This window comes from Tupaia chinensis, unplaced genomic scaffold, assembly GCF_000334495.1.
Source record: "Tupaia chinensis unplaced genomic scaffold, TupChi_1.0 Scaffold144276_1, whole genome shotgun sequence".
Taxonomy (NCBI): Eukaryota; Metazoa; Chordata; class Mammalia; order Scandentia; family Tupaiidae; genus Tupaia; species Tupaia belangeri.
This window is the reverse complement of record NW_006204133.1, coordinates 254,171-265,496: the sequence shown is the minus strand read 5'-3', so window position 1 is coordinate 265,496 and position 11,326 is coordinate 254,171.

The following is an 11,326-nucleotide window of genomic DNA, read 5'->3' as shown; positions in this document are numbered from 1 at the left end:
CCGGCACCCCGCCCCGGGCACTACAGCTGCAGCTGCCGAGCTCCGCTCAGCTCGGCTAGACTAGATCAGACCCGGAGAAGGGGGCGCGATCTGGTGACGTCAGAGAACCGTGTCCAATAGGAGGGCGCCCGGGTCTGTCCTGGAAGTCAAATGCCGAAGGGCGGGTCAGGAGCTGGGGTGGCGCCTGTGCGCCCCAGGGTGCCCATGTCCGGGAGACGCTCACTCTCTTAGCGACCCTGGGCTTGCGGAAGCCTGCGAGTGAGCGCTGCTCTGAATTCGGCTCCCTGGACGCGGGGCTAGCCTCACCCCAGCTTCTGGGCAAAAAGTGGAGAGGGCTGGCTCCCTGGGGCAGCCGTAATGCCCTGCTCCGTAGACGTGGGGTCCTACGTGGCTGTCGCGGTGGGAATACCCACCCAGTCACCCTGACATTAGCCCAGTTCTGGTGCCGGTGCCCAAGATCCCACAGGTTGTAGGACGGCAGAAGGGGGTTGGGGTGACCAGATCCTGTAAAGGGTGCTTTTCTTTCCCTCTCTCTCACTCACACGTGTGTGCATTTCACTCTGTCATGAATAAAAACATTTTTTAAATGATGGGGACTCAGTCTTAGCACCTTCGTTGAAAAAGACAGTTATCCATATTTTGTCGTTAAATTTTGACAGAAGGCGTGTGCATTTGCGCGGGGAAGGGAGCGAAGGCGAGCAACCCCCATGGGGCATGATCCCCAACAAACTGTAAGTTAAAATGGGAAGAAGAGGACCAGCAGGGGATGGTGAAGGCTCTGGACACTCCCACATGGCCACCCAAGGTTCCAGTCCCTGGTGGCTTGCTTTCTCACTTTCCTCCTCTCTCTGTGTCTGTCTTTCTCTGGTCAAATTAAAATAAATGAATGAATAAATAAAATTAAATAAATAATTCCTTTAAAAAATGGGAAGAGGAGAGAAAAAGCGAGTGGTTAGCATATCCAAATAAACATATCCACCTAGCGGTCAGATAGAAAATCTGCAAAGCTACCACAGCTCTCATTGCTCTAATTAGTCACCAGGCTGTAGCTGACTCCAATCACTTTCTTTCCCTCTGCATTCCCTGGCTCCCTGCCTTCCACAGGAACGTTGGCTGGTTAGGGTAATTAAGCTAGAAGTTTGACCTGAGCTTTCATTACCAAAACGTTGAGCCCTCAATCGTCCTGGCTTTTCCAGTTGCTGCAGGTTTGCACTCACCGTTACTGTTGGGTATGGAGACAGTACCCCGAGAATGAATGGCCTGCTTCCAGGCATTGGCGTTCTTGCCTCTTCAGTACGAATAGCAACCGTGTTCCTCCTGGCACCCTCCCTGGGCAGCCTCCTTCCCGAGGGGTTCCAATAGGCCACTGTCTCCTCCTTACAGTCTCTGGACCCAACAGGGGCCTGTGAAGGGAGTGCACAGGCTTCTCAAGCTTTTTGGGAGATTTTAAAAGCCTAACTGGTGATGTGTGTGCTATCATATGTATTCCAGTTAATGAACTACGACTTGGGGCGTGCTCGTGGAATCGTTACTTGATAAGGTCTGGGTTTTTTTGTGGGGGAGAACAATAAACCATATGGAGAGGGGGCCAGCAGGTGGCCTAGTGGTTACGGTGCTGGACTCCCACATGGCTGACCACAGTTCAAGTCCTGGACCAGGCAGCTTGAAAATCAGGCTGACTGCATGGTGTGCATACCCTAAATCCCAGGAGAATGGAGAAGGGAATGCAATATGGCCCTTCCCTCCACCTCTCAGGGGTGATTTTTCTTTCCCTCTCACTGTCTCTCCTCTCTGGGAAGCACACACTTCCTATGGCAAAAAAAAAAAAAAACCTTAAAAAATATGAAGAATGAAGTAGAAATAGGAAAATGTTTGGGGGTCTACGAAGGGCAAGACCCCACAGTAGCTTCCTGCCCAAGGAGCTTCCCCAAGGCAGGAAAGATGGAAGGTGGTGGTGTGTGGAGCCACCGCCCCCCTGTGGTCTCGGGGGAACACAGCTCTTGGAACAGCAGAGAAAGGGGTCTCTGGTAAGACCTCTGTGGAGAAGGGAAGAGAAGGATCCTCTAAATCCCAGACTGCCCCTTCTCAGGAGGGCTGAGCCTCAGAGCACGGTGTGTCGGGGGAGATGGGTGTGGGTGTCTTAGCCAGAGTCTCTGGACCTCATTGTCCTGACCCGTGCTGTTGACGGGGTCCCCTCTATCAGACCCTCATGAAGTGGAGACAGGCGGCTCCACAGGGCGCTTGGCGCCTGCTCGAGGGCCTTCTCTCCCATCTGCGTCTGTAGGGTCAGCTTGGCCAAGCCTGGGTGGTAGCGGGAGGGTGGGTGTGTGGATTGTGTGCGAGGAGCTGCTGTGGCCTGGCTGGCCTAGACTGCCCCTCCTTAGCCAACCGGCCCCGAGATGGGCCTAGGGCTTACCGCAGGCAACCCACAAACATCATCGCAGATTTATTTCCAAGCCTGAAACGCCCTGAAGGTCTGTCCTTCTCTGGTGGCGTATTGATATGAATCATCTTTCTATATTTAAAAAAAAAAAGTTTTTTTTAACTTGCCAGAGAGCACATGTGCTCATGAGAGAGAGACAGACAGACAGACAGAAAGCACCCCCCATGGGGGATGGTCAGGTCACAATCCTTTCTCCATCTCGCCCTCCTTTGGGCATTTCGAGAACACACGTGCCTGGCATGTTTTTCAAGCTGCTAGGTCCGGGACTCCACAATTGGCTGTGTGGGAGCCAGCTCCTTAACCACCAGGCCATGTGCTGGCCCCACCTTTCTATGGACAGGAAAACAATGATGAAAATCTCCACAGCTGGGAAAGGATGCTCACGTTCATTGAGAGGCTAGTAAGTGTGCACAGTAAGCGATCACATGCAGGGGGCGGGTCTGGGCGGAACAATGGTAGCCTAAGATGGGCAGAGCAGGTTCCCAGGTCTCGCGCCTGCGCTGCAAGGCCAGCAGAGGCAGAGAGTAACTGTGTGAGCCAGAGTGGGCCGGGGAGGAGGCGCTCAGACCTGCCAGGCGCAGGAAGTGCCACAGCGCTGCAAGGCCAGTGGAGGCAGAGAGTAACTGTATGAGCCAGAGTGGGCCGGGGAGGAGGCGCTCAGACCTGCCAGGCGCAGGAAGTGCCACAGCACGGCTCATGTTTGCTACATTCAGTAAGGCATGGGCTGCGCGTCCTGCTGCCACCCGCTTTGCCCTATAAAAGAATAAACCTGGGAACGGCTCAGGTCCGTGGCTATCTCCATCAGAGATGCCGGACCACCTGATCTCGCTTTTCTCTGCTCGTGTGTCTGTGTCTTTTTTCTAACCCACCACCGCTCTCCCTAGGTGGAGGTCTTACTAAGCATGCCTTGACAGTCTTAACAGCCTATCAAAGGCTTTGTTTCTGCTTATTTTACAGATAAAGAAGGTGAGACTCAGCAAGGCAAACTCCTCCCCTAGCATAGCTCTCAAGGAGTTTACTTTTTTTGTTTTTAAATTTTGCAAGAGAACTCATGTGCTCATCAGAAACAGAGAAAGAGCAAGAAAGCACCTCCATGGGGCATGTTCACACTGCAATCCCTTTTCTTCATCTCTGTTTCCTTTTGGGATTCTGACATATACACATGTGGGTTTTTTGTTTGTTTTTGAGAGGTGTTTGCTACAGGGCACATGCGCTCATCAGAAAGAGAGAGACAGAGACAGAAAGCGAGAAATCATCCCTCAGGGGATGGCCATGTCGCAATCCCTTCTCCTCCATTCTCCTCTCGAGATCCTAGGCATGCATGCACACGTGCCTGGCGTGAGTTTAAGCCACTGGGTCCAGGACTTGAACTGCGGTTGACTACATGGGAGTCCAGCTACGTAGCCATCATGGCTTCCGCTGGTCCCAATGTGTTTTTCAAGATGGGTCCAGGACTCAAACCATGCAGTTGGCCACGTGGGCTCCAGACACCATAACCACCACAACACCAATTGGTCTGAGTTTACATTTCTGAAAACAAATACCAGGAAAGGAAGATGTCTCCCCCAAATACTGCTTCCTTCTGCCCTGAGACCTGCACCCTCCAGCCAGGAGGGCACCAAAACCAACTTCCTGAAGTTGGGAGAGAAGAACTGAGATAACGTACAAGTGGCCCCTCCAGAAGTCGCCTTGCTCCACTCTGGCTTTGCGGGTCTTGGCTCCAGGGCGGGGTTTCTGGTCAACTTCCCAGGGAGCGGGTTGTGTGCCCCGTGCCCCTCCCTCCCCGAGAGCCACTGAGGCTAATGGGAGGGGCAGTCGGGCTGGGGAACGTAAATTCAGAGCTGGAGTAAAGCCAACGGGAGTCCCTCTCCTTCTTCAAGTTTATTTTATTAAAATATACAGGACTGAATACCAGAGGGCGTTGAGAACAGGAGCCACCCTCCCAGGCCACGCCCAAGGGAGACGCTTCTGCCATGCAGACATGCGGCCAGTTCACTCCCCAGCGTGGGAGTCAGATCCCTCCTGGTTGCACGTGCAGCCAGCCTGACCCCAAGGCCAAGGGGGACAGGGGCATGGTGGCAACCCTCTCCTTTGGTCTTGGCCTCTTAGAAGCAGAGCCACACCAGCTGGGAGGCTGGGAGGCCGGGAGGGGGGGAGTGGGGAGATCCCTGAGCCAGGGAAAGCCGATGCCCTCCAGGAGGAGGGAGAGAGACACCCGTCAGACCGGAGACGGGTGTCAGTGCAACTCTGAGGGGGCCCCCACAATCCCACCTTTCTTCTGGGGACCTGCTCACCTGGGGCCTGCTTTCTGGGGGTGCCCCGGGCTCCTAGGCCAGGCCTGAGCAGAGTGGGGGCGGCAGCTGATGGAATGTATTGTGTGGGAATGTTCTGGGAGGGCCCGTGCTGCCCGGACTGGGGTCCATCCAGGGGAGGCCTGAGCGGGTGGGAGCCGTCCTTCCCTCTCCTCATGGAGGCCTCCGCTGACCTGCTGCCTGGCCATGGCCTTCTGCCCTCGTGGTTGGCTCTGGCAGCAGGCTGACGCGGACCTTTGTCCCCAGGGCAGAGCCCAGCCAAGCAGAGTCCGGGTTTGTGCTTTTGAATGTTGGTGAGCTGGGCTGAGCTGGGCTTCCGGTCCCCATGGCGCTGAGGCACAGGACTGCTCCCCCGGCTTTGTCCCCAGGGCCCCTTTCCCAGACCTCAGCCCAGCAGGAGGGCCTGGCTGGCCTCCAAAAATCAGTGTCCTTGGCTCCCCTCTTGGCTGCGCTGAGCTGCTGGGGTGCTTGTGCTTTTTGTTCTGGGTTGGGGTGCGCTTGTGCAGGGACAGCCCACTGCTTCAGGAGAGGGAGCTCGGCCAAGCTGAGGGAGAAAGGGCGAGGGAGAGAGGAGCCCCTTCCCAGACCCCTCCCAGCAGTGGCTCCTGGCTGCCAGTCCCTGAGCTATGTGGCCTCCTCCCCGACCTCAGAGGGGCCTGGGGGAGCAGTCTGGTGCTAAAGGGGTGCGGGAAGCCCCACCCACTGGGTTCCAATGCAGCCTGGCCCGGGGCAACGGGGGTGGGCAATAGTCCCCTCTTGTCCTCCACCAAGAAGCCCAGCCCTGGAGCTTGAAAGGGCACCCCTCCCTAGACAGTCCCAGAGCGGGGGCCCAGTGCGCTCAGGTGCACTTCAGCACGCCCAGGCCAGTGTGGAGGCGGGGCTCCAGAAAGCAGCCGGCTCTGCCTCCATTGGCTCTCTTAGTCAGAACCCTCGGCCCCGCTGGTCCCTCCAGGGTCCTAGGGTGAGGGGCTTTCTGGAGGTGGTCACTGGGCAGGGAGGGCTAGGAGGAAGAGGGGGCCAGAGGAACCCCGGGCCTGGCCCTCTATGTGGTGGGAAAGTGGGGAGGAGGCGGGAAGGGCAAGGTGGGCTCCCACAGGGGGGCTGTGGTTAGAGACCGGGCAGTCCCCTGTAGGGCCCTCCAGCCCCTTCCTGGTACCACAGTGGGTGGGGCAGGTGCTGCTCTTCTCGCTGTCCGCCCCAGGGGCAGCTTCACTCACTGCCTGGGAGGGCCCAGGGAAGGATCCGGGCGTGGTAGGGCTGCGTGGTCCTGTACTTGCACATGGCTCCCCGCCAGACTCAGCCCTCAGCCCTGCCCTGATGGCTGCCAGCCCAGAGGAACGGCATGTGTGTGTGTGTGTGTGTGTATCTGGAACAAACTGTCCACTTTTGTAAATACATTAGAAAAAGTTTCTCCTTGGGGCTGCTTCTCACAGGACTGACATTTCTTGAGGGTGGAGGTAGCGACGCCCCGGAGGTCCCCAGGCGTCCTAGATGACGTTCTCGAACAGCTGCATGGAGCTCATGATGTTCTCATCCTGCAGAGGGAGGCCTGGTCAGGTGCTAGCTGGGCGGGGCAGGGGACCTGGCTCCCTGGGCAGGTCCCTGTCAGGGACGCGGAGCCCCACAGTGACGCCCGGTCTGTCTCATGGATGATAAGGAAGCTGGGGATGAGCTGCTGAGGCCGAGCTGCAAGCCCACTGGTCACTTGTGAATTGGCAAAGATGCCCTGGCCGCACAGCCAACCCGGGGCACGGTGGGAGCCAACCCGGGGCACGGTGGGAGTGAGGACTGGGGAGGGCGGAGAGGCCCAGTGTCCTGCCCGCAGGCACTCAGAGGCCAGCAGCTGGGAGGTTCCAGATGCCTGTCTCAGTGTCGCCCTTCCCTGAGGGCCAAGGGCCAATCACCCTTCTGCTGGCCTTTCTGGCTAGAGGAGCTACACAGGCAGGGCTGAGGAAGGGTCTGCATCACCCACCCCAGCAGGGGCAGGACTGTCTGTGTGTGAGGGTGGGAGGCTTCAGCCCCATCTCTGCCTTGCAATGCCGCCTACCTTCTGACAGGTCTCCAGGAACTCATCGATGGTCACCACGCCGTCCTGATTCCGGTCCATTTTCTGCAACCCAAGTGACACCCAAGGTGACTCTGTCTAGGGATGACCCTGATTCCATCTGAGGACCTGGTGGTGGGTGGGCTGCCTCCACCCCAAACTGTCCCCTCTGCTCCCCGCCCAGGATGCCCCCAGGCACCTCTCACTCCACACTGACCTCTGGGCATCTCCCCAGCCTGCCCCCTCAGTCGCTTCCCTGATGACCTCCCCAGGCTTACACTTCCCAGAATGTGTCCCCACATCTGCTCCCAGCACCTCCCTGACAGGCAGCCAGGGCAGATGGAGCAGCAGCGGCACAGAAGGGCCATATGACAAATAGGTCCCAAGCAAGTGGGAGCCAGAGCCAGGGGCCCCTTTATCAAGTCCCCACAGGCCAGAGCAAAGGCAGCCCCGACCTGAGCCCCGGAAGCGTGTATACTGCGGGAGCTGGCAGCCCTCTGGAAGCACCAGGACACTGGCCGGGAGTGAAAGCTGCTGCTCCGGCCTGCCCTAAATGACTCTGTCTAGGGATGACCCTGATTCCATCTGAGGACCTGGTGGTGGGTGGGCTGCCTCCACCCCAAACTGTCCCCTCTGCTCCCCGCCCAGGATGCCCCCAGGCACCTCTCACTCCACACTGACCTCTGGGCATCTCCCCAGCCTGCCCCCTCAGTCGCTTCCCTGATGACCTCCCCAGGCTTACACTTCCCAGAATGTGTCCCCACATCTGCTCCCAGCACCTCCCTGACAGGCAGCCAGGGCAGATGGAGCAGCAGCGGCACAGAAGGGCCATATGACAAATAGGTCCCAAGCAAGTGGGAGCCAGAGCCAGGGGCCCCTTTATCAAGTCCCCACAGGCCAGAGCAAAGGCAGCCCCGACCTGAGCCCCGGAAGCGTGTATACTGCGGGAGCTGGCAGCCCTCGGGAAGCACCAGGACACTGGCCGGGAGTGAAAGCTGCTGCTCCGGCCTGCCCTAAAGCAGCCGCTCAGACCAGCGTTTGAATTTGCTTCTCAGGGCACTCTGACAACCAGCCAGGCTGGGGAGGCTCAGAGAAGGGAAGAGGCCCAGCCAGGGTCAGTCCGGGAGTAAGAGCCCTCCTCTGTGAGCTGGCCTCCCCTCTGCAGCAGAGCCCGCTCACCTGGAAGAACCTCTCCACGTGCTCCAGGGGCGCGTCCTCCCGCAAGATAGGGTATGTGTGGCGGCCCATCATGTCGTAGATGGACTTCATGATAGCCAGCATCTCCTGGGGGTTGGAGGGGCCCGCATGAACCCCTACAAGGATGCCTGGACTGCGTCAGGGTGTGGAGGCCCACCCCCAGGGCCCAGGCCCCCAGGGCAGTGGTGAGTGAGTAGCACAGAGAGCCAAGCTCACGCCCGCCCACCGCACCAGCCTGAGCTGACTCTCCAGAAGCTGGAGGGAGACCGCTCTGTGCTCTCTCCGGTGTCAGGGGTGGTATTAGCCTCTAGGTACAAAAACATACCTAGGCCCAGACCCACGTCTCGGCCTGTGAGGAGAGGGCCCGTTTGCACCCCTGCCTTAAGGGACCACGGTGCTCCTTTTGTTTGGAGGAGGCCCAGGCCAGGGCCCCCGGCTTCTCCACTGTGTCCTCCCCGGGCCTTTCTGTAAGGAAGGGTGACTGGGAACATTTGCTGAGCTCGATGGAGGAGTGTGGTGTGAACTAAAGACCCAGGACCAAGGGCCCCGGCAAGGAGGCAGGCCCTCTGGCTGCTGCGCCCCACCAGGACCCCAGGACAGCCGGGCAGCAGGGGGAGGATAGGAAGAGGGCTGAGCGTGCAATGGCAGGAGGGGAGGGGGCAGACGGTCCCCAGCCACCCGGTACCTCTTTGGTGATGTAGCCGTCCTTGTTAATGTCATAGAGATTGAAGGCCCACTTGAGCTTCTCATGGACTGTCCCTCGCAGCAGGATGGAGAGCCCGACCACAAAGTCCTGTGGAGGAAAGGAAGTGAGGGGTGATGCTCCAGGCCCAGACCCCACTTCCGGTTGGCTGTGTGGCTTCTGCTGAAATGCACACCTCTAAAGGTGAGGGGTGTGCAGAGGGTGTCCGTTCAGGTCAGTGCCCTGTGAGCAAGTGCATGTGTGTGCCTGTGTGTGCGTGCATGTATGCACCTGCATGTCTGCTGGTGTACACACATATGGGTGTGCCCTTGTGTGTCCTTGTGTGTGCCTGTGTGTGTGCGTGCATGTATGCACCTGCATGTCTGCTGGTGTACACACATATGGGTGTGCCCTTGTGTGCCCTTGTGTGTGCCTGTGTGTGTGCGTGTTGTGGGTATCGAAGCTGATACCAATATCAAAGACATTAGATACGTGGTGCCTTAGACCTACCGAATGCATTGCCGCTGACAGGAGACCTGAGGTGACCTCTCAGCAAAGCAGGTGCTCTACCCCTGGTTTACCAAACATGCTTATCCAAGGGGCCTGAAAACGTCCAGCTTCCAAATCTCAACTAGGGTTCATGATCCAGGCCAGCAGGAGACTGGGGGTGGGGGTTTGCAGTGTGAGTTGTCTATCTCTTTTTATCGCTCGTGGAAGAAATAAACTTTGTATAAAAAGGGAACAATACACACTTTACCTTTAAACAAAGGAAAAAAAAAGCTAACCTAACAATGATCAGTTTTGGGGTCATGACACACCTGTGTGTTGTCATCACCTCTGGGGCATGACAGGTAACTTATTATGAATGTGACACAACATGGCTATTCAAATGGTTTTCATCATCACAGTAGCAGCTGGTGGCATGGTAGTTAAAGTCCTGGATTCCCACATGGCCAACCATGGTTTGCGTCCCAGACCTGGCAGCTTGAAAATCACATTGAGCACGTGTGTGTGCGTGTCCAAAACCCTAAGAGGAGACTGGAGAAGGGACTGTGGCATGGCCATTCCCCTGGAGGGTGATTTCTCATTTTTCCTCCTCTCTGTCTTTCTCTGATGAGTGCACACACCATATGGCAAAAGCTGAAGAAGAAAAGAAGAAGAAGGAGAAGAGAAGAAAAGAAGAAGAAGAGGAGAAAAAGAAGGAGAAGAGGAGAAGAAGAAGGAGAAGAAGGAGGAGGAGGAGAGGAGAAGAAGGAGAAGAGGAGAAGAAGGAGGAGGAGAAGAGGAGAAGAAGGAGGAGGAGAAGAGGAGAAGAAGGAGGAGGAGAAGAGGAGAAGAAGGAGGAGGAGAAGAGGAGAAGAAGGAGGAGGAGAAGAGGAGAAGAAGGAGGAGGAGAAGAGGAGAAGAAGGAGGAGGAGAAGAGGAGAAGAAGGAGGAGGAGAAGAGGAGAAGAAGGAGGAGGAGAAGAGGAGAAGAAGGAGGAGGAGAAGAGGAGAAGAAGGAGGAGGAGAAGAGGAGAAGAAGGAGGAGGAGAAGAGGAGAAGAAGGAGGAGGAGAAGAGGAGAAGAAGGAGGAGGAGAAGAGGAGAAGAAGGAGGAGGAGAAGAGGAGAAGAAGGAGGAGGAGAAGAGGAGAAGAAGGAGGAGGAGAAGAGGAGAAGAAGGAGGAGGAGAAGAGGAGAAGAAGGAGGAGGAGAAGAGGAGAAGAAGGAGGAGGAGAAGAGGAGAAGAAGGAGGAGGAGAAGAGGAGAAGAAGGAGGAGGAGAAGAGAAGAAGGAGGAGAAGAGGAAGAAGAGGAGAAAAAGGAGAAGAGAAGAAGAAGGTGAAAAGAAGAAAAGAAAAGGAGGATAAGAAGAAGGAGAAGAGATGGAGAAGAAGAAGAGGAGAAGGAGGAGAAAAGAAGAAAGAAGAGGAGAAGAGAAGAACAGAAGAAGAAAGTAAGTCTTTCTCCTCAAGGTTTGGAAAGTTAAGTCCCCCTGCCCTATGGGGTCCTCCTAGACCGCTCTGCAAGAAGGGAGAGAAAAGGGGTGCCCCAGAGAAGTGGAGGTGGAAGATGCTCAGACTGCAGGGGGCGGGGCTGTGTTCCCAGGGTGGAGTCGGCACTCAGGTGTTAGACAGTCTGTGTCTGAGCAGAGAAGAACAGTTTGGAAGAAACAATAATTATTACAGGAGAAAAAACTTCAAGTTCAGAGACTGGAAATATTACATCCCTAAAATAAGAGTAAGATGTGGGGCTGGCAGGTGGCATAGTGGTTAAAGGCGCTGGACTCTCACATGGCCAACTGTGGTTCAAGTCCTGGACCTGGTGGCTTCCTTTCTCACTTCCATGGGAAGCCAGAGGCAGAACAGAACAGACACTTCCCAGCACCTAAAGGCTCAGAAGTCACCTCCTGCATACTCCTCCATAGGAAGCTGCTGGAAAACGCGAAGGGGGACGAAAGAAATCCCAGCGCGAGACGACCCAGGAGAGGGACAGCGGCCCAGGAGGCATCCAGCCCTGGTGGAGGATGGAGCCGGCAGTAGCTGGGCTGGAAGGGTCCCCAGGAAGAGGCCAGACAGGAGGTCCCGATGTCTGGACACTCTGCCACACCACTAAGCGGTAATTACCGAGCGTCCTGTCTCGGAGAACACGCCGACCCGCTGGGCGCGT